The 21,165-nt window shown below is 40.8% G+C and overlaps 1 protein-coding gene across 3 annotated transcripts in view; it reads right to left on the bottom strand.

The window, feature by feature from the left end:
• The window catches only part of LOC134633634 (PH and SEC7 domain-containing protein 1-like), a 107,995-nt gene that overhangs the window by 78,060 nt on the left and 8,770 nt on the right, over positions 1-21,165 (bottom strand). The window contains exon 1 of one of the 3 annotated variants that reach the window (XM_063482544.1): positions 12,942-13,057. The exons of the other annotated variants lie outside the window; for them this stretch is intronic. The gene's annotated coding sequence lies outside the window, so the exon portion shown is untranslated. Of the gene's footprint in view, positions 1-12,941; positions 13,058-21,165 lie in introns of those variants that run through there. 3 annotated transcript variants of the gene reach the window in all.

Here is a 21,165-nt window from a genome sequence, read left to right as displayed (position 1 = left end):
CCAATGGAGAACACCAACTGCTGCATATCTTCCTTTGAGACTAAAGCCACCTTCAGCTGCTGATTGTTTGTGGGTCTCTATACTTTCTTGGCCATCTTAGGTTGTTTATGCAGTTTGGTTTGGGTCATTATCCATTTGCACTGTGAAGCTCTGTCCTTCAGGATTCATCCTGCTGCTGTTTCTATCAGCAGCCACGCCATCAATAAACAGTAGTGACCTGCTTGTATGTGACCTGGGCATGTAGCCATACATGCCCATGGCATATAACTGTCACAATCAATCAATATGAAGCAACAATTTTGAGTAAAATGAAACTGAAATATGAAAAAATATAACAAATTAAATGTTTATTAATTAATAATTAACCATTAAGGAAAATGTGCTTGTAAACAGACAATTTGATCAGATTCAATTAATTGTAACATTTTACACTGTAGTTAAAATGTTACAAAACAAAACCACATGGAAAATGCATGTATGCATTTTGTTTCAGTTTAATGAGTCTGTCTGTGGCTCTCTTTTATACTTTTACTAAAGTAAAAATGTAATCATGAAGCAAACTTTTTAAATGATCAGAGATAAATCTGGCGAAGGCCTGTGAACGTAATCAATTAAAAACGGGCAAACCGAGAACCATTAACTACCTGGATAAAATCTAAATACACACACACACACACACACACACACACACACACACACACACACACACACACACACACACACACACACACACACACACACACACACACAAAGAAATAACAAACTGATGTTCTGATGCCAAACAGTATAGACACAGCTGTAAAAACACTTTGACCTTGTAACGGTTCCCCCACTTTATAACTTCAAAAATACTAAAAGCTTGGCAGTATTTTAGCTGTTGAAGTTTTACAGTGAACAAAAAGGGGAGAAATGTACTCTATGTACAACAAACTATTGTTGCTGTGGTAATGGCACCTTAAAATAGTTTCCACTGTATGACGCACAAGTGCACACAACCAAGTCTCACAGATAGTTTTAGTGACTGCATCGGTTCATATAAAGTCAATACAAATAATATGTTTAAAGGGTGCACACTTGTTTCCTAAACACGTGCTTCATGAACAACAGAGTTGAAGAAGAGAGTGCAGGTGGGGTGGCGTGGGTGGTGGAAACCAGCGTCAGAGGTGATTTGTGACAGAAGGTTTCCAAGATGGTAGTGAGACCTGCTATGATGTAAGGTTTGGAGATGCTGACACTGACAAAAACACAGGAGGCCGAGCTGAAGATGTTAAAATTTTCATTGGGAGTGAGCAGATTGGGATTAGTAATGATGAGTACATCAGAGGGACAGCTCGGGTTGTTATTTGGAGACAAATGTACAGCAGCAAGGCTGAGATGCTTTGGACATGTGCAAAGGAGAGACCGTGGATTGAGTGGACAAAGGATGCTGGACATGGAGCTGCAAGGCAGGAGGAAAAGAGGAAGACCTCAGAGAACATTCATGGTGTAGTGACGGAGGACATGCAGATGGTTGGTGTGATAGAGGAGGATTCTGGGTATAGGGTGAGACGGACACAGATGATCTGCTGTGGTGTGAACCCTAACAGGATCAGTCGAAGAAGAAATGCATGGTGTGTGTGTTAAAAACACAGAAATACCTAAAATTTAGCACAATGTGGGGATGCAGAAATATAAAATCTAAAGCTCAGTGAAAAGGAAGAAAGGAAAACTACAGCAAGGTGTGATAGTCAACCTGAAGACTGTATGTGGCTCCATGAGCTGACACTCCTGCAATAAACCAAAGTTCTCTGATAGTTAAGTGGAAAGAAATGATGGAGTCTCCTCATGATCAGGTCCTCATCATCTCCCTTCTCCACTCACCCCCAACCGTTCACGACAGATGGCTGCCTCTCCCTGGAGCAGGAGCTTTCTTCCTGTTAAGAGGAAGTTTTTTCTTCCCGCTGTTGCCAAGATTGTTGAGGTTTCTATATATCATTGTGGGGTCTTTACCTTACAATATAAAGCACCTCGAGGTGACTGATGTTTTGATTTGGTGTTACATAAATTAGTTGAACTTTATCTTCAGTGGACACTTTGATGATATTAACGCTGCAGGATTTATTTACTAACTTTGTTCCCGTTACACTTTGTCGCTCTGCTTTTATTGTTACATCAAGCTTTCCACCTCAGTCAATTGTGTTTTTCTTTTCTTTTTCAAATATTTTCTTTTTTTATGCAATTGATTTTTATTGTAAATATGCATAAAACAATGCCATGGTTCCTGGGTTGTTTTGGAGGCAGAGCTTGTATGACTGTACAAATCAAATCAAATCAAATCAAATCACTTTTATTGTCACATCACATGTGCAGGTACACTGGTACAGTACATGTGAGTGAAATTCTTGTGTGCGAGCTTCACAAGCAACAGAGTTGTGCAAAATACAATAATGTAAAACAAGCAAAATATAAAAATGGCTAATCTAAAAAGTAATAAATATATGTACAATATGTAAAGGTATATACATTACTGAATGTGTATACTAATGTGTATACTAAATATGTTTTTCTACGTGTGTGTGTTCGCTGTACGCTGCAGCTGCACTGCTAAAATCTCAGCCAAAGAAAAAGGCAAATAAATAAATGAAAGTTTCAATTGGAGACAAATGATAGAAATCAAAATAAAAATCAAAGGCCTCTGTTATTTCCAATGACAGATACTTCAAAAAAAAGTAAATAATGCAGCTTTTTTATGATGTCAGAGAGAAAATGAGCTCATCCTGTAGAGGAAGCAGGAAATTATCCCCCCATGTCCTCTCCCACTCTCTGAAAAGAGCCGGTGACGGGGATCGATTTACATTCTGAATAAAACAATTAAAGGCTCTGGACTCACGGGGAAAATGAGAAAATGAGGCAGGTTCAAATGATTCATGGAAACTCTGATCGGATTAGGGTGATCAGATTTTATTCAGGAATCGCCGTGACACTGATGCAGCGATGATGAAGAGGACTTTCTCTGTGCAAAGATACTGAATTAAGTAATGTTTAGTTCCTGTCTGTTCACTGACAAGTCCACCATCAGATCCAGCTGGCTGCTCAGCCACAACATGCACATGAAGCTAAACTCTAAGCACAGAAATCTCTTTGTTATTCTCTTTGTTATAGTCCTTGTTTTCTCTTTCGAGCTAAATCCCCTGGCGGTTACTCATCTTGGCCGAGCTGACTTCTTTCCAATCGTCTCCATTCTGTTTAACGTTGATGCAGAACGACTTTCCATGCCAGTGACGACGCAGACAACAGAACTCTTGTTTTTTTTAAAAAAAGAAGTCACTCAAATGAGGACGGTGAACTCCAGCCTGCTGCCAGCAGTGACAGATTGGAGCTGCCTTATGGTAGCAGTGGGAGAGAACATGCACGCTCATAACTGAAGCCGACAGAACAAAGAGAACTTGTGAGTAAGTTGGCACGCCGAGCGACCAAACTTTCCCTCCCTTAACCCCAACTCGTGTTTTTGCCCTCACTTCAAAGACATCAGTCTAACCGAGCTGACAAATTCTCCCTGTGACGTTTAATTATTTCTACATGCAACATTTGTTTGGATGTTTGCAGCAGGCTTGAGCCCTTGCGTGCAATATTTGATAAATCCTTTACTATTTGTTGCGGATGGCAGCATGAAGCTTCATCCGCAATAAAACGTCTCTGTCTCAGTGCATTTCACTGCCTCTGCATTAGTCACATTATTTGTCATTTTCACACTTTGCAGCTAGTCTTCCCACAGCTACACTATTCACCGCCAACAACTGGCCTTTGTCCAGTTGTTAGTAACTCCCTGGGGGCCTCTGTAAAAAGGTGTGAGGAAGACAAAGTGGCTCCTTAGCTCTAAATATGACAGAACTGGCTGAGACTAAGGTGGAAGACCCTTATCCTTGAGGGCTAAAGCCTAGAGACTGGTCTGCAACCATTTGGCAACCACCAGTCATGGGGGAAATTTGTTTTGGCCAATTGGTTGCAAGTGGTTGCCATAGGCTGATGGCAGTTGTTGGGAAAATAATTCCTAAAGTCTCAGTCACTCACACCTACAGATCGCTCAGTGAGCCCCTGGCAAAATGTGTATTCTACAACCAGTTGGCAAAAACCTCAGCCCGCCTGCTTTGGTCTCTAGCTCTTAAACACGAAAAATTGCAACCAATTGCAAACAAAGCAATCCCTATGACAGTTCACATAATGAGAGTCAGCAACCTGCAGGAACCACTGACAACCAGTTGGAAATTACACATTGCTCCCGAGAAACCAGTAGTTGTATCACATCAGTGTGGTGGACAACTCTCACACATGATAAACCTCACTAAACATTCAAAATGCTGAGCTCTTTTTTAATGTAAATATCCGTTTGATCCGTTTGATACAGATCCTCAGAGATCATCTGTGATTTGCCACCACGAAGAGGTTGAAGTATGCCAGTCAGTATTGATTCAGAGAGAGCGCGGATGAGCATGAACTTAATTTGGGCCTCTTTCATCCAGTTATTCGTCATCTGACCGAGGCGGGAGCTGATGGGAGCGAGCGAGATGAAGTCGGGCGATGAGAGAAAGACCACAAGAGATAGATAAATAGATAAAAGACAGAAGGAGGAGGGAGTCGTATAAGTGAAGGAGAGAGCTCTGCTGGCAGCAAACCAGAGTGATGGGAGTGTAGAGTTACAGGAAGGCCAGAGTTAAAAGCAGTAACACAACTGCTGATGTAACACAACCCCACTTTTCTTCTGCCAGAAAACACAAAGACAAACACTGCCTGGCTACTTTTTCCCCACCAACTCCTGCTGGCATCTAGTCATACAGATAGCTAGTGGAGATTTACTTTAATAAAACCTTCCACAATCACAGTGACGCAGTCATATAGGAAAATTACAACTGAACCTAATTACAAACACCGCATCATTCATGAGTCCCAAAAAGCAGCTTTAACCTAAGCTTAACCAACCGTGTCTGGATGCCAGCATCAAAATCTTTAACAACTTGTAAGCTAAACATATGGGAAATGTAATGTTTCCCTGTGGTTCTGTTGTTTTGTAATTGGTAATTTCAAGTTGGAGTCTTAATTTCGGTGAAATGTGTCAAAAGTAGTGCATAAGGCATTGTTTTTATGATGCAACCATAAAAAACAACAATAAAAAAAGATGTGTGAAAAAAATGTGACTTCCCAATTTTAAGGCTGAGATAAGAAGAAATAAATACTACACAGTAAACAGTGGTGGAGTTATTACAATTCTTCCTGTATCCAGACTGTAATGTTAAATCCTAGACGCAGCAGTGCTGTTCTCGAGTGCTCCGGTTCCTTTCAGCTGTCCAGCTTGCCAGTAATTCTGGACAATTTGGCATGAAGTGTGGTGGGAGCGCCACTGCAGTGCCAGTAGTTACACGAGGAACAATCCATTTACCAGCTCCACCTGCCACACTCAGTCTTATTTGCTTTGCATGTTTCCTATCATTTCAACTTCTAGATTAGCATGTAAAGAAAAAATAACAGATTTCATTCATCGATTGGTTAAACTTCTGATAAAAACTCATCTAGCTTGACAAGAAACCGTCCATCAACCACAAGCTAAAAATGGAAAAGCTGGCAGCATCACTGAGGGGGTAAGTTTCACTGGCCAACTGATTGCACCCAGAGAGTACGTGTGGATGCACTAAGTGGGGTTTTCGCTTCATAGCTAAGAGGTTTGTAGGACGAGTGCTTGGGGCAAAGTACTGTGTTGTTTATTAGCAGATTATTTGCATCAGAAACTATTCGATAAACTACATCATTTTTATTTTTAAGCTTTTACATCTAAAAGTTTCTGACCTCTTCAACAGTCACATGAGATTTGTTCCACAATTTAGTTTCACTAATTACTTTTATAGCCAAACGTTTTTATCCAGTAGCTATTTCAGCAATTCAGACTTAACCATTGCTTTGTCTGTTACTGAAATGCATTTAGGTTGGGAATCAATCAGCTGTGTCCCAGCAAAATCTCAAGCTACTGCATTTAGTACTGGCTAAATTTAGATTGATATTAATCTAATTTTTTTCTACCCACAATGTTAAAACATTTTAAGCCCAAATACAAGCTCAGGTGTGCATTTTGCAGGCGTGTCTGGACATGCAGCATGCACAGCAATCTTAACTGACTGAGTCATCATTACTGACAGTTTGGCTAAAAAGCAAAACAAAGAAATGACTGTCTCTAATCGGATTTGGTTTTGGTCAATAGAGACATGTTTTACTTTTAGATTGTGTACTAGGAACACACTATTTAAAATGATTTTTAATCTTTTTACCACTACTATTATTTTGAAATGCAGAAGAATGCAAATGTGCAGCAAGCCTGTTTTAAATAATTAAGACCAATTTTTATTATTTGGATGTATAGGGAATCACTTTTACACCTTAAAACATATTTGAGATTCAAAATGTGTACTGAAATAAAACATTTTGACAAAAGTTTCTTATTGTTACATTTCTAGCATTAGCTGTAGTCATGTCAGTTTCAGACACTGCACTATGGTAAAGCCAAAACTATTAGACCAAACGAGGAGAGTTCTTGCAGGACGCCTGAGTGTGCGATCGGAGTGAGTCTGTCCAAACATGTCCCTGATGTTTGCCATTTTCTACTTTTTGGCTAAATATCTCAGCCGTTTATGACTATCAAGCTATTTCCACTTATCCAAATGGAAAAGTCATTTTTAGCTACCCTCTGATTTTCAAAATTTAGCCTAGCATTATTCATCCCATTTTACGGTTTATCTTTAGTAGATATGTCACTTGGCTAATTCACTTTTAGCTAACTATATCAGTTTTAATATGGTAGTATCACTATGCATGTGAAGCAGATAGCTAGGTTTTAAAAAACTGAGGGTGTGCACTGTTCTGTGAAACAGTGACTGGACACAGTGGACAGTTTGCAAACCTTGCAGGTTACAGGTGTGGCCGCCTTTCGCCCTAATTCTTTGTAAATATATATATATATATATACACACACTTGTTCTTTAGTTATGATACAAATAAATAATAATGTCAGACAAACACGCCTTTTTCTTCCAGCACACCTGCGCCACAATCAGCTGATTTCGGTTTGTGTGCCAGGAGGAGGAAAATGGTGGAGTGAGACAACTTTGTCTCTTTGTAAGCACCTGCCCAGGGAGCATGCTAACGCTAAGTTAGCCAAGACCCCAGAGTGATGATAAAGCTGAGTGTGTGCTGACCCCAGCCCGGCAGCCAGAGCCTGAACTTCAGCAGCTGATAAAGACAGTGATGAACAGTCAGGCTTGCAGCACCGTAGCCTCAGTTTCTGTTTACATGTTTCCAAAGTACAATTACCACTTTAAAGTCTTAAGAGACTGATTTTCATTTTTGCTTTGTGTTATAATAAGGACTTTTGTTGATAAGTGGACGTGTAGCATCACATTTATATTGTTAACTGGTAATTTTGAGACAATGTGTTTTGATTTACAAAGCAATGTGAAAATAAAGTAAACAAATTACTTTATCCGGCAAGCAACTTGATTACTTTTAAGAAAGGTAACAAGTAATGTGTAATAGATTACTTTTTTTTTTTTACTAACAACCTCAAAACTGTTTGTGACATAGCATATATTATCTTGCATGGTCAGTAACTATACTCAGTGGTGTTGTGATGCTGAATTTGTACTGATGGGTTCAACCACCACCAGCAGCCTGAACCTTTGAGACACGGCAGGGTGGAGCCGTGTTTTGATGCTGTTTTATGCCACTGTTAATGTGCCAGTGTGGTCTTCTGCTGCCGTCCATCTGCTTCAAGGCTGGATGTGTTGTACATTCATAGATGCTCTTCTGCATACCCTGACTGTAGCGAGCGTTTAGTGAGTTAGTCTTCCCTTCCTATCAGCTCAAATTCTCCTCTGACTGATATAAACAAAACATTTTCATCCTCAGAACTGGTGCTTACTGGATAGTTTCCCCTTTTCACATTATTTCCACTAAACCTAGATATGGTTGTGTGGGAAAATCCCAGCAGTTTCTGAAATACTCAGACCAGCCCAGCTGGCACTAATAGCCACGCTACGTAAGTCACTTAAATCACCTTTATTCCCCATTCTGATGCTCAGTTTGAACGTCAGATCATATCAGTCATGTCTACTTGCTCAAAGACACTGAGTTGCCGCTTTTTGTTAAAAAGCAGTTGTACCGAACAAAGTGGCAGAAGACAGCATATTACATTTAAAGTTTATGATGTCGATGCTTCAGCTGTACCTTTCATAAATAATATTTACAGTTTAAAAGCTGTACGTGTGATAAGGCCCCTGATTAAACCTGTGACTATATGTGCAGGATGAGCTGTTGGAAATGTGCTATAAAAAAATAAACTTGACCTTGACCTTAAGCGTTCATTAGTGGTTGCTGCTTGATTGGACTGTGCTTAAAAATACAAATAAAAAAAAATATTAGCATACTTTGAATTGCATTTCACAGGTAGAGTAACAGGTAGGTCACAAAATAACTACCAGTAAATACTGAAAACAACAACAGCAGCAAAAAGAATGCAAAAATTCAGCAAATCACAGACATATCTATCCATCTCTACCGAAATTCTTTGAGTGTATTTTTGATGTCAACAGCTTTTATTCACTGTCATACTCTTTTTTTTTTCAATACTTGTTTGGCGAAGGCTGTTTATGTTCTTTGGTTTTAAAAATAGCGACAGACTCGATGGGGAGCCTGAAGGATGGCGCACCTTTGACCAAACCTCAATAAACAGAAAGCCACAGCTGCTCAATAAAGATGACTCATCTTCTTGTTGTTCCTGTGGGTTATAATGCTGACACAAGGGACACACACACACACACACACACACACACACACGGATAAACTCCTCTGGGTCCTTGGACCAGGCTTTCATGAGTCAAATCACACAGGTAATTAAACCCAAGCCAAAGAGTGCAGCTCTAATATTAGCTCCCTGCACATGATGGGGGAGCTTGTGCTAATATTAGCTCTCAGCTTGCTTGTTGCCGGCGCTGTGCACTAGCAGCTATGATTTCAGCAACATGACAGGTTGTGCACATTAAAAACCCGAGGGGAGATTAGGAGGTTTGTGTTAAGTTAATGGATGGTGAGGGATATTCAGAGGCATTCACACTGCAACGCGAAGCACCCTTATCATTCTCTCACTCATGGACTATCGATTTATCCGCATGTACTATTATGTTACATCATATACTGTATCTGGCAGAACTGCCGACTCTTATAAATTCCCAAGAAATGGCTGAAAGCTCACCGTCGCACCACAAACGTGTCGCTTAAACCCTGTGAACTCTGCTGAATCATAATTAACCAAGCAGCAACTGAAGAGGATGAACCAAAATGAAAGAAAGCCGTGCCAGTGCTTTCTTCGAAGCACGACTTTGTTGTTTGCACTCGATACAAGGCCGGATCGCTTCCTTTCCTTCTCACGGTGCCTTCAAAGGCATTTTCAGACAAAAGCTGATTGGTCCTCTGACTCATGCAGAGGCAGCAGCAAGTGCGTATGAGGAGATGCAGAGAGGCTTATTGGCAAAGAAAAGAAGGGGGAGACATTCAATCAGCACCACGTTGGCCGTGACCTTGCTGCTGCTACAACTCCTCCACTCACTACCTTGACTCAGTGAATGAAGAACCACACTTAGACCAAAACACTAAACAAGTAACGAGACAACAAACTGTTCTTTCTTCGAATCGCAGAAAAGTACGATGTTGCGTTATGCAACAGTGACAGAAATGGAGTGCCGCTTTCACCTGCTCATGTCTCATAGCTGCATATTTACTGCAACCTCTCAGGTAAGAGAAATAAAAGAAAAATGCACAAGTGCAGAAAAACTGCAGTTCTTCTAGTGGCCACCTGAGTCAGTGCCCACAGACTCCCCCAGTGACTCAAAATGCCCAAGCTCACTGCAAAATAAACATTTTTATAGCCTGGTTTGTTTTCTATGGATGTTTATTTCTATAACCCTGTTTAGCTTAAATTACCAACATGTGGAAGATAAAGCTGATTAGTGTCAGCTAGGCCTCATCTCTGCCAGTTTCAGTAATTGAACTGGACTTTGCTAACGTGTCAGTGGCGTTTTGAAGCATTTTCAAAGAATTCTCTGACAAAAAAAAATCGCAGCTTTAATGAGTAAAAGTCTGATACTTTGATGAATCTGTTCTTTAAAATTAATGAGCACCAGCACAGTGTGTGGACTCAGCTTTCTAACTAAGCTTGCTAGAGTAAGCTGACAACACCCATCCATCTTCTTACATCGCAGTGGTGCTGGAGCCTAACCCATTTGTCGTAGGGCAAGAGGATGGCTAACACAGAGAGAATCACCAATTAACCTAACAACCCTCAGCTTTGGGACTGTGGGAGGAAGCAGGAGTACTCAGAAAGAACCAGCAGACAGATCATGCATGGATTCAAACTCAACGCTACACTACAACAGGATTCAATCTATGCAAGCAATCTATGGATTGCATGCATAGATAGACAAGATCACCGTTCCATTAACAGTTACTGCATGTAACGTCATATGTTTGGTTAACACAAACACTGTGTGCTGTCACCAGTTTCTGAACTTTTTGATTATCTCACCTTGATTTGCTTATTGGTATCAAAAGTAATGACGGTAAATTAAACTTTATGGGCTTGCAGAAGTGATTAAAAATCACCTTGAAACTGAAAAAACACCTGCAAAGTTCACACTAATCCATGCAAATGTTTTAGAGCAATTTTACAAGACAACCTCCCAGAGACATTAGAGAGTAAATGGATCCATCTACCACATTCATGACTATTTATGACAAGATATTTTGCCTAGAGACTATCAGAGCCGTATTAGCATCTGCAAAGCCAGCGTGGTTTAAAAGTGCAGTAGTCATGTATTGATCCAAACAGCATTATGGGCATTAATAGAATTTCATGCCTGTGGGGATCGCAGACCATTATGACCCATTAAATAATCAGTTTGAATCTGCTCCTCAGTCAGTCATGTCTGTCGTGCCCATCTCCGAGCTCACTGTGGTTTTCATGAAATGTGTTTTCAGATGCATTTTTGAGCCACCAACTTCTTTGAAATCTCAAGAAACAACTCCCACATCAAAGCTAATCCAAAGCCAATTTTGCCAGCGTTCGACCTTGCACGCTCTGCCCCGGTGAGGAGTCATTTTCCATCGAATGGGTAAATGTACCAGACTTTAGAGAGGGCAGCAGGTCGGTCAAAAGCATTTTTTCTTCTCCATATCAAAGAGATTTAAACCATTTTCCTAGATAAACCAAAACTACCCATGCCAGCCAATGGACTTGGAAGGACTGCACATCCATAGTGAGAGGTTAAGATAAAAGCAAACTTTGACTGCAAACATCCAGACAATACAAAGGTCTCATGTCTACAGGAAGGAACAGTGGACAATGTGCACACATTTGGAGCAATATTAGCATTTATTTGGAGTCGGGCTTTTCGCCATCAGACGACGATCACTTATTTTAGCTCTCCACAGCAGATCCCGCTGCATGCTTAACTTTTGTCTCTGGCTGAAATCAAATCAGTGACCTTTCATTTACCAAGCAAACATGTTAACCACTAGGCTATGGAGACACACTGGGGTAGACAGATCTTGTTTCCATAAGTAAACAGTTCAAACTGAATGAAACAGTGAGAGACTTTTAACTTTCAAGGAGGTGTGAAAGCATACTGGGTAAGAGACGTTTGTCCCTGAACATGAGTTTTCATCTGTTCGATCTAAGTGTGCATAAAATAATAAAAAACACTCACTCAGAAGAACTCAGTGGTTTTTTTACATTAAAAATACCACTGCAGCGCCTTCATTCATAGAGCCCGGCCTGTTTAGTGAGTCACAAATGCACAACAGTTCTGCAGTTTTGCTCATGTTTACAAGTGCTGCTGCCATCTTGAATTATGAAGTCTGGGTTGGTGTGGAAAGTCTGACTTGAGGGGGCGTTCCCATTGAAAACTCCAACTGGGAACTGGGAAATTACAACTTCACACTTTACAGCTGCACGTGTAATGCAGCTCTCGCACTGGGGAGCTGCCAGACTAAAAAGCAGCTAATGCGCTGGATATCCACCTCCCTCAGTGGAAAGAAAGTTGCAGAGATATGGTGCGTGTGTGAAAATGGCTAATAATGCTGATTTGAGCAGCAGAGAGAGGCGATACCTTTGGGTTTCTCCAATATTAATAATATTAATTTGCAACACTAAAAAAGATTTATCCATTATGATGCAAGTTAAAGCAAAGCACAGCAGAGAAGGGCTCCTTAACAGTCTAAAAATGTCACTACTTCTTTAAATATTTATGACTTCTATCCATGTTCGACAACATTTAAATTTAACACCTTTGCATTAATTAACATTTAAATATAGACAACTTTTAAAAAACTGACAACAGTGTAATGATAAGTGCACTTGACCACATGCAAAATTTTACAGCTATAAAATGATTATATTGTGAATATATGATTTTTAAGTAACTAATTACTCTGAACGGCCGCCATGCTTTAGAGTACAGCAGCTCAGTAATGGTATACACGAGTCCAGGAGGGGCTGCGTGCATTGACATGCCCACACAAACTGATTATACAAAAATATGCAGTCCCTCTTCTCACACATGTAATGTCATTCATGGTTTCACACTTACCCTCTCATCCACCCACACAAACACACACAATATAGTGTAGAGCGCCACTTTTTCCCGTGCATTAGTCATCTGTCTGTAAGTCTTACAGCATGACATGCACATCTGTATTATCGGCATCATTGTGCAGGGCTGTCAGCTGCCTCGGTAGTGGCTCTTTATCACCCTGCGCTGTCAGCAGAAACCTGAGACACTCACAGCTACATTTGTACTACAGAGACTCACAAAATCTTGCCTCTCCTCTCCACTGTCCTCCTCCCCCCTCCATCTCAATCTCACACTCACCTCTCCTCCTCTCACAGCCGCTTCATCCATACAGGATTTACACCTCCCACATGGTTTATCTCGTCTCATCCTTTCTCCTCTTCCCTCTTCCTCCACTCTCATCTTCACCTCCTTCCTTCCTTCCTTCCTTCCTTCTCTCCAGCTGAGCAGTTAGTGCAGACCTGTCCAACCAGCACAACCAGCTACATGCTTACATTCAGCCAATTAGCACACTCATAAAACCCACAGTCCTGCCCCTTTCCCGCCCCTCTGCCTGTCACACACATGCTGAGTCAGTGTGGAGTGTTTTTATGGGGCTTGGGAGGTGCTGCGAGGAGGAACGTGCAAGACGGCGGGGGCGTGAAGTGTTTAAAGGCACTGCTACAACCACCCCCACCTCCACGTAGGAAGCAGTTCAAAATAAAAGTGGCAGATGTAAGAGGTTGAAAAGATGCAAGGGCATGCGGTATCCTCTGCAGGGTAGTGACATCACGAGCAGGTGTGAACCTCTCCTCTGAAACAATATGGTGGTAAATGGAAAAGATCCACTGACGTCACAACATTAGACAAACATAAAACATTTTAAAGATAAATCAAAGTAATATTACTTACAAAAAGATGGAAATATCTCGTGTATAACACCTTTGATTTTGAGACTACAAGTGTTTTATATATTCTAATGAGAAAAGATACATTTTATACATATAAAGCAGCGTCTGTAGTACATTTTTCTGGACATGTCTGTAGTGGTTAATGCATTTGCCTAAAATGTTAAAAATCCTTAGTTTGAGACCAGATTTCTAAAAATCCTTTGTTCAAAACAAACGTTGTCATCTTTTATTCACATAAAACCGTTCTGATGCTAACTTGTAATTATATAGTGGCGCCACAGACTGTATATAAAAGATGGACCTAGCTGCTGGAATGTCACTCACAGGTAAAGACATCCTGTTATGAAGTCTTCAGCTGAGATCTTCGTATTTTGGCATGATGGTTGTCTAAAAGCTTTTAAACCAATTAGCATATCTTGGATAATTCTCATTTGTGACTCTAATAAAGAATAGCAGAGAATAGAATAGAATTGAACTTTATTAAGCCCTTGGGGAGGTCCCCTTAGGGAAATGATGGTTCTAGCATCACAATAACAGTTCCTTACCCTAAACACCTTAAATACAAATAAGAAAAAAAATACCAAGCAGGTGCAAATAATTAAGAATAGCATATTAAGACTAAAATTAATGTAATATTTTACTCAGTATGAGCTGAAACTAGTGACTTAGCCCATTAACATATGTAAACTGTTTACTGAGGTCACGTCTGAGGGACAAACGCAGGTTTAAGACACGTCGGTGTTGGATTTACGTTTCAGTATGTCCTTGTGCAGTCTTTTTTTCTTATCCTTAAGTGAGACAGACAGGACTGTGCCTAAGTGCAGCTCTGCTCATAGGAGCAGACATCAGCAGCGACAACAGAGAGTTTTAATTCCCACTTCAGGCATCCTATTTAAAAACCAGCAGGAGAGCACTGACTTATATTTAACCTCCTTTAAATACATCCACCAAATTTTAACCCACCTTTATGAAACGAAAAGTATCAGGTGAACAGGTGAGGCTTCAGTTACACAGGCCTTGAGACCGTTCAGTGACTCGGTTGCTAGGAGTTGTTGGCTGACACCACATGGTGCTCCATCAAAATCCTCCCTGCAATTGCTTTGGTTGCTAGCATATTGCTGTCATCACCCATAGTTTGTATGGAAGACGCCAACCTGTCTGCAAACACTCACTTTACCCTCCAAGCTGTGGTGAAGCTCGAAAGTGCAGCATTGTCTACGTCTTTGCAACCAATATAACACTAGTGACTGCCAGCAACTTGCACAACCCCTCAATGAAATACACCTTTTCCTGGCAACTGTAACAATAAGTCTAATTAGACATCACCCTCACCCAGCTGAACAGAGAGATTTATAAAAATCTAAAAAGGCTAAGTTGCTAAGGTTAGAGCAGGGTTTAGAGTCAGCTACAAACCAGCAGCCTCGGTATGAGCAAAGGAGCAAAGCAGTTATAAGGAAAACTATGAAGATGAGTGGAAGTTATAAATATACTGAAAAGTTATGTAAGTAACTGACATTTGTTTTGTTATATAAATCTGGTGCATCTGCCTTTGGTTATTAAGATAAAATATGTCAGGTAAAGGTGGGTGTATAAAAGCTAATTTTCAGTTAAGTATTTGTCTCTTCACTAGCTGGATCCTTTACTTTTAGTTGTTTAGTTTTGTTCTATTATGCCACCCAGCAGCATCCCTCATGTTTTACTTCAAAATTGAGAAAAGTTAGTGCTCGAGACAGGCCTAATTTTGTGGCGCAAACTTTTGCTTCTTGTTGCTAAAAGTTGCCAAATGTCATTAATTTTCCACATCTATGGTCCCTACATCTCGTCCTTTGTGCATACCCTGTTACTCCACATTCACTGGATAACAGTGGGTGATTAAAATATGAACACAGACTGGTTTATCTTTCTTTCTGACTATTAAGGACAGATAAACATGCTTTATTCAGTACGATGTGTAAATAGCAATTGAGTCCATAAACCCATCAAGAAAAGAGTTACGCCCCCTGCTGGCTATTAAAAAGAATGCACTATCCTCCAACTTTTATATACAGTCTATGAGGACAGTACAATTCATCTAATTTTCTCCACAGTTACTTCATAACAAGCTGAAAAATTCACATTTATACTTAATATTTAGCTAATCTGGGTCGTGTTATCTAACAGCTTGTATATTTGGAACATACAGCAATACCAGCATTTTCTTTTATTTTGCAGCAGCTTTTAAATAATTCAGTGACCACAAAACAGATGCTGCTGGAGAAGACTTATTGGATGCTGACACTATATAACAGATGTTCAATAATTTATGTGACATGAAGGAAGTTGAATGACACGTGAGCTCTTAAATCAGTCCTCTCATGTGAGCTGAACACATCACAGATATAAAAGCAGGTAAAAGTACGCTCTCATTCCCCTGAAATATTTAAGAGAAAAAGCATTTTTCACTTTTTTTCCTCCCCACACAAACATGACTCTTTCCATACAAACATTTAAAGGCATTCCTTTAATAATATCAGACACCTAATCCACGAGCAATATCTGCTTTTTAACAAGCAGACCGAGTTATTGTTGAATATTATATCACTGGGCCATAAAAAGCGTTCCCATCAGCACAAAGTGAGATGTCACAGAGAGCTTTCCATGTATAGCAGAAACCAGACTCGCCACCTCCACATGTAACAGGTACAAGAAAAAACACGTTTCCATCTGCAGAGACACATTTGATGATATCATGTTTGTGGGTTTTTAAACCTTTTAAATCTTTACTTAGAAATTTGCATATAGAGCTGGGCGATATAAGATTTTTTCATATCACGATATGTTTTTTTCATTTCAGGCGATAACGATATATATCACGATATAAGCCAAATAACTATATTTGTAAGATTTAAATGTGCCGTTGCTCACAAGTAAAATGTGAAATAATCTGCAGCTTGTCTTGATTTAAATATTTATTTCCCATAATAAGTTCAACAGGGTAGATGTACTTAAGGAACATGAGACTTTTTCAGATAAATAAAGGCAAATATTGCAAACTACACAAAAGGCAGCCGCTAAAGCGTTTAAGTTTCAAAATAGAACAAACAAAACAAACTACTAAATTGTCAATTCCACTTAGAAACAAAATGTTAATTCTAAAAATAAATCTTAGTTTGTTTTACAGAAGAACAGACAAAATTGACTAACTTTTGTCAATATCAAATAAACTGAGAACTAAAAGGAAATTTTCAATCTCTCCTTGTTGTATAGCTTTCTGAACTTTCTGAATCCTTTATCATCTGCAAATGAAAATAGTTGTGGATGATTACTATACCTTTCTAATGTGACGTTGTTGTCCCTGGCTCTCTTTCTCTCTCTCTCCCTCCCGCTCTGTTCCTGTGCTACTGCGAGTGTAACTACCGCCCCTCCCCCCTCTTCCCAGCGCAAAGCACAAGCCTCGCGTGCGGAGTGAAGTGGAAAAAAAGTCCGAGAGAGGGTGAGAGAAGGAAAGAAAAAAACCCCACGGGTCGCGATAAGGAGCCGGCTCGGGTCGTTCACGTCAAAAATCCGGCTCTAAGAGCCATTTTGTTCGCGACCGACACATCACTACGAAATACCTTCGCACTACGGAACTTCTATGGCCCTTCCGTTCGACAATCTCTCCGGCATTGGAACCATCATCTCTTTTCTCTTCGGTAACCTGGTCACCCACGCTCTCGGTTGATTTTTCTCTAGTCGGCACACTCATTTCCTCCATTACCCTAGGCAGCCCGGCTGGCTGCTTCCCAAACAAATACACATGTGCGGCTTGGCACTTGTGATGTACGTAACAAGTCACGTGACGTGACGCTGCGGCTGTGATTAGTTCGGCTCTGCGCTACTTAATTTGGATTGGCTGTTCTTTTCTTTTTTTTTAAGAGAGCAAGGTCTATCGCAATAGTTTATTTTTTCTATCGAGAAAAAGTTATTTCGCAATACATATCGTTATCGTTCTATCGCCCAGCTCTATTTGCATATGATGGTTAATTAGTTATGTGTACAACAACTCTTCCTGAGTTGAGTCCACATCACAATATTCATTGTGATGTATTACTCTTTGTTTCCAGGGCTTATCTGAAATCTCAATCACTGACAACAGTGTAACAACATTAGGGATGGGTACCGGTGTCCGGTGCCATTATGGAACCGGTTCTGACATAAACGGTAGTAACCAGACCGAAAAGCAGCGCACATTTCGGTGCTTTATTTCGGTGCTTTTTTTTCCTGAGCTGTGATGACTTTAGATTTTAGCCAATCATTTTACGTTTCCGAGGATAGTAGGCGGGGCCAGGCACGTACGTTCTTTTAGAGCAGAGCTACAGATCAAAAATATCCAAGGCCAAGCGGTCAAAAGTCTGGCTGTACTTCACAGGAAAAGATGCAAACTCAGCAGCCTGCAACAAGTGCTTTAAGGTGATACTGTCAAAGGAGGTAACACCTCGAATCTGATGAAACACCTGGCGACGCATAGCGTTTTTTTAAAAGCCGAGAAATGCGCCGTGTTTGATAGCTTGCTGTGAGACCTCACACCGAGCACGTCTACTGCGGGTGTGGTGCCTGTTATCGGTTAGCAACATCCCCCAAAAACCCGAAGAGGGGAGTCCTGGCCCCTAGCCCTGCCAGTGTAGCAGAAATGATGACGGATGATGATGATGGCAGCAGCAGCCGTTCTTCTCTGCGTGAGTAGCTTAATGTTGTTCATGTGTAATTTACGTTGAGTAGGCTAACCACGTTATTAAATTAATGCATGTAAGGTGAACTAGCAAACACCGTCGTAGTTACATGAGGCTGTCTTCTTGTTTGATGGCAGATACTCCCTTCACCCTGGCTAAAAAGGCTAAAATGACCAAAGAAAAAGTGGAAAACAGCTAAACATGAGAGGTTTTTGGACAAAGTTTGTGTTTTTTCCATTGTTTAAGCACTGCTTCCAGCCAAGAGTGATACCATATATGCCCTATAGCTGCAGAAAAGGCTAACATTGTTATATTTTTACAAAAAAAACAGCTGAACATGAGAGGTTTTTGGACCAATTTTGTGTTCTCCATTCTTTAAGCACCGGTTTGAGCACCGTTTAAGCACCGGCACCGTTTCAAAAGTACCGGTTTGGCACCGGTATCGGATAAAACCTAAACGATACCCATCCCTAAACAACATGCAAAGAATTACAAAATAAAACAGGAACTGACCAAACAGATGTTCTTAAATTTACACACAGTATAAAATAACATGCTGCACTGGGTGGACATTTATTGTGACATTCACTTTATTTTCTTACTAAAATTTTAGATAAACTGATTAACTTTACAACAATAAGGAAATATAATACGAGAACACTTTTGGTGGGCTAAATTAACAATAAACGATCATGCACAATCCCCGACGTCATTCAAGTCAGCTCTGGGTCATGAGAATCAATTTTATCCCGACTAACAGCGACAGCATTGATCCTGCCGGGTCGTCATCAGACAGTCAATACATCAAAGTCGTAACATACACTGTACGATATTTGATTCAGACTCAAAAGCAAATAATGTTTGCAGTTGTGTCTGACCTGTATCTCTCTCTGTGATGTTTAATGCCAGTGCGACTGACCCATAACATCTCAGATTTACACTGTAGCCTTCTCAACTAAGACTTTGTCCTTCTCCTGTCTTCTCAGATGGCCTCTGGACAGCTCGAAAGCACAAAAGACGCTCAAATCAAAGTTTAACTCATCAAAGTGAGTTTAAAAGTTTCTAAGCTGAGATGGAGTGTGAAATATTATCAGTGTCTACATATCAAAAGTACACTGTTTAGAAAAATAAAAGGAACACTGCTGGATGTCTATACTGGACTGGGTATCAAGCCATAAAGGGCTGAATTGGGACATGCTCCTAATGAGACGACAGATCGTGCTCTGGGGGAAAGCAGGTCTGGACCAGGACATCACTCAGTGGCATCAATTTCTTCATCCTGCAGGAACGTCCTGCGTACTCTCACCACATGAGACGGGCAGTGTGGTTCACCAGGACAAACCCAGAGCCCACTGCACCAGCACAAGGTCCAACACTGGGTCCGTGGATTTCATCGCGATACCTAATGGCAGTCAGGGTGTCATTGCCTTGCCTGTAAAGGACTGTGTCTGTGTCACTCACCCACCACCAAACCAGTCATCTTGAACAATGTTACAGGCAGAATAATGTTCTCCATGGCTTCTCCAGACCCTTTCAAGTCTGTCACATGTCCTCAGGGTGAACCTGCTCTCATCTGTGAAAAGCACAGGGAACCAGTAGTGGACCTGCCAATTCTGGTATTTTATGGTAAACGCCAGTTAGGCTCCATAGTGTCAGGCAGTGAGCACAGGGCCCAGCAGAGGATGTTGGGTCTTCAAACCACCCTCATGAAGTCATGTTTCTGATTGTTTGGTCAGAGACATTCCCATCACTTTTGTAGTTATGGCAGTGCTCATCCTGTTCCTCCTTGGACAAAGGAAGACAAAGCAAACCTTCTGGGAACGGCATCCTGGAGAAGTTGGACTACCTGTGCAACCTTATCAGGGTCCAGGTATCACTTCACGCAACCAGTAGTGACACTGATCCTAGCCAAATGCAAAACTAGTGAAAAGCAGCCAGAAAAGGTGAAAAGGGAAGAAAACTTGTAAAACTAGCACTCCTGTTGTAATTTCATTAAACACAGAGGTATTTTATGCTTTGACATCTAGTTTAGCCCTTGAAGCAGACTCATCATTTATGTAAATAAAGCTCCACGGCTCTATGAAACGTCAGCACAGTCAACGTGCATCCTCCTCCACCGAGCACAAGGATCATGTCTGGTTCTGAGTAACAATACCGGCTAATCCGGTCCTCTAAGAAGACAAACTTGGAACTAAAGCAGCTTAAATGTACCCGTATTAATACCTCAAAAAGTTTGGAGATGTTTGCAAGTGACGTACCTCTGACATCATGGTGTTATTCCTTCTGGAAAATCTAGAGACTTCACTTGGTTTCCTCTGAGGTGACACAGGTGAAAATGACAGGCAGAGATCAGCACCAGCCCACCTCATCCTCTCTCTCTCTTTCCCTTTATGTCTCTTTCTCTCTCTGCAGACTGCACCAGCCAACACCAAGCCAGCTTTCGCCCTCCAGCAGCGTCAGCACTCCTGAGGCAGATGCGGATGAGAGTTTTGAAAAGCGGCGAGCCTGCAGGAAAGCAACAGCTCTCTCATGTTTGACCGCTGTTCTAATTTAGACAAATAACGTTAAGGACAATCAAATTAAAAGATTATGTCGACTGTCTCCACCGGCCAGTGACGATCTTTGAGGGTGAGCTTGGGAACAACGGCACTCATTGATCGATGGGGTTGTAAAAATAAACTCCTTGTTGTGACAAGCAGAGGATCAACACTGGATGTCCTTGACTCCAGAATTTGCTTTCCTATTATTTTCACAGTGTAATGCAGTTTTAAGACATCGTCTTCTGCCCTGGGAAACCGTGACTGACTATTTTAAATACTTTGCACCTGTTAAATCTGTGACTTCTTCTGCTTATTAAATGATGAAAGGAAATGAAAATCACCAAGACAACATACACTAAGGCAAGCTGCTTAATCCAAACAATACATCACTTTTAATGCTCATCTC

Source organism: Pelmatolapia mariae, linkage group LG8 (assembly GCF_036321145.2).
Source record: "Pelmatolapia mariae isolate MD_Pm_ZW linkage group LG8, Pm_UMD_F_2, whole genome shotgun sequence".
Classification (NCBI taxonomy): domain Eukaryota; kingdom Metazoa; phylum Chordata; class Actinopteri; order Cichliformes; family Cichlidae; genus Pelmatolapia; species Pelmatolapia mariae.
The sequence above is the reverse complement of the archived record's forward strand: the minus strand, read 5'-3'. Positions and strand labels throughout refer to the sequence as shown.